A 2,673-nucleotide genomic window follows, 5' to 3' on the forward strand; every position below is an offset into this window, starting at 1 on the left:
CGCCCACTGGCCCCCACCGCCTCTGCCGACCGCTCGCGCGCGCGGCAGCCGTTAGCCGCCCCACAACGGCCGCAGGGCGCGGCGCGCGGGGTGGGCGCGGCGCCGTGAGGCGAGGGGCGCGCGGGCGGTGAGGGCCAGCGACGCTGACGGAGGTGGCGTCGCCGCCCTCGGGCCTTCCCTGCCGCGGGGAAGTCAACGGCGGTGCTTTCCCAGCCGCAATGCCAAGCTCTGCACTTGCGTCTCTGGCGAAAGAGGGGACGGTGGGCGGGGGCGGGTGTGGGGTAAAGGCTTTCACATCCTCAAACCCCAGGGAAACATCTGCCGCCGCGGCAGCTCCATCCGCAGTCGTCCAGCTGCCGGGTTATACATAATTAATCCCAATTTATTAACGCACCAGCACGCCCGCGCCTCCACTCCAGGAGCTGCTCCTTTGAAACAGCGAGGCCTGCCATGGTGGTGCAGGCTGCACCTGGAGGTGGCCTAAAGGTACAGTCAGCTGGCTTCATGCTTGCTGCGGTTTTTCCTAAAAAAAATAGAGAGCAAGGAAGATTCCATTGCAAAACCAAAGAACGGGCTGATCTAGTCGCTGTCATGAGCATTTACAGCTGTGCTGCTGAGTCTTCACTGTGCTACTACAAAAATGCAATTAGGAAAGTGCCTGGAATCCCAGGACGTTTGCATATTCCTGTGGCGCAAGAAGATTTAATTTGTAGTAGGTTAGAGAAAGGATGTTTTGAAAGGATGAAGGAGGGAAAAATGAATTATCTGGGAAGCAAATAAAGTCTGGCAAGAAAATTTCACTGTATTGGAAAATTTGGAATGTTGTTACTATGCCGGAGAAGAAGAATAGCTGTTGGCATCAAAGAACCAAAAAGACTGCTCCACAGGAATCCAGCAGCAAAGTAAAAGGCAGACATCTAGTAAAGAGGACTAGCTTATACATATGACCAGCTCATCAATGTTCTTCTTTAAAGCACAGATCACTTCTGAAAATTGACAGTAGAAATAATTCAGCCTTACGCGGCAAATTTACTTCCCAAGATAATCTGGACAGAACCTCTGTCAGTGAAATCCAAGATAAAGCTTTAATTGCATTTCATCCTGCAAAATGAACGCAACAAAACATGAGTCATCCTTGCAATGTCTTCCATCCTATGCCTTGCCTGTCTCCCATGTCTTTGCCTCTCCTCTTTGTAAAGCTTTCCAGGAGAGGGTAAGCAGTGGAGGGAAAGGTCAGTCTGCAACACTGGATGTTATTTCTAGTGTAAAACTGAGTATGTTTGGAATGGAGATTACTGAGTATCAGTGATTATAAACAGCACTATAGCATTTTAAAGGGTTGCTACAGGCAGAAGTCAAATTTGGAAGTATCTTTTTATTAACTTTAATGTACAAGTGTGATAGAAAGTGGACACAAGTTGTTTCAGACAGAATTCTGTTTTTTCATAATGTTGGCTTAGCCTTACAATGCTGGTATTGCATATATATATAGTGTTCTCAGCTGTCACTTTTTACCCATTTTAGTACTTGTGACCTATAGATGAAAGCTGTCTTAATAAAGAAGGAAGCTTGCTTTATTTGTGTTTTCTGCTTCATCAGCAAACTACTCCAAAGAAAAATTGCCATGGTTCTGCATCGTGGAACGCAACTTTTTATTACTATAAATCTGTTCTGTAATACATGTTATCCCCATTTCTTATTTTGTGTTAAGGAAGAGCAAGTTAGGAATTCAGGGAAGATACATCTGTGTGAGACTAACATAAATGAGAGAATGATCAGACACTGTGCCCTAATTTTTCCTGACAAGGGCACAAAGTGAAGGCCCCATAATGTGAATTGAGCTTTCCAGATAAACATAGTTTGATTTTCCTGAAGTGTCAGGTGTTTGCAGATGACACTGAATTCATGCAGAGAGGACCTCTATAAATCAGACTGCTTTTGTTTAGATTGCTAAATGAAGACCGTCAACTTTGGGATTTGGAAATGAGCACTGCATATTCTGACCTGAGACATTAATGGATTTGCCAGCCTGATAGAACAAATGGCAAAATGCTGGAGGAAATTAAGCTGCATGGAAAACTCTGATGTCAATGTGATTTACTCATTCCAAGTAACGATTGTAAGTTTTCTGTATTTGCATTTAGCGGCGGTTGTTTGATAAATTTTGTTTGTGTTAAATCTGTGTTTCAATTCATATTTGTGATAGCAACAGAATAGCTTATTTTAAATTACTTCAGTGGAAACACCATATAATTCTTAGTGAGACTGAAAACTTCTTGATTTTTGCCTCTACTAGATGAATAAGTAACTGGTAGTGCCATTTCAAGTTGCTATGTGTGCCCACTTGAAGGACTCAATTACTCTGGTATGCATGAACCATGTTTCACACCAGCAGACATTTCATTGTGAGGTGGTTTCCACCGTTACCGAGCAACAAAAACCTCTGTTTATTCAATGGCTGTGTTCTTCTGTACCATACTTGATAAATCTCTTTTCAGGAAAGAATTCACTACTTAAACCACTGCCTTGCTCTTTGTCATTTCTATGTACTGATCTTCTGGAGGACGACCTCTAGTTTTACTGCGGTCTGTTGGCTAGTGCTACAGAAACTTGGAGAAACAGCAGCAAGTGGAGTCTTTTAAGTTTACTGCCACATAATGACAATAGAAGAGA

Source organism: Larus michahellis, chromosome 2, assembly GCF_964199755.1.
Source record: "Larus michahellis chromosome 2, bLarMic1.1, whole genome shotgun sequence".
Classification (NCBI taxonomy): Eukaryota; Metazoa; Chordata; class Aves; order Charadriiformes; family Laridae; genus Larus; species Larus michahellis.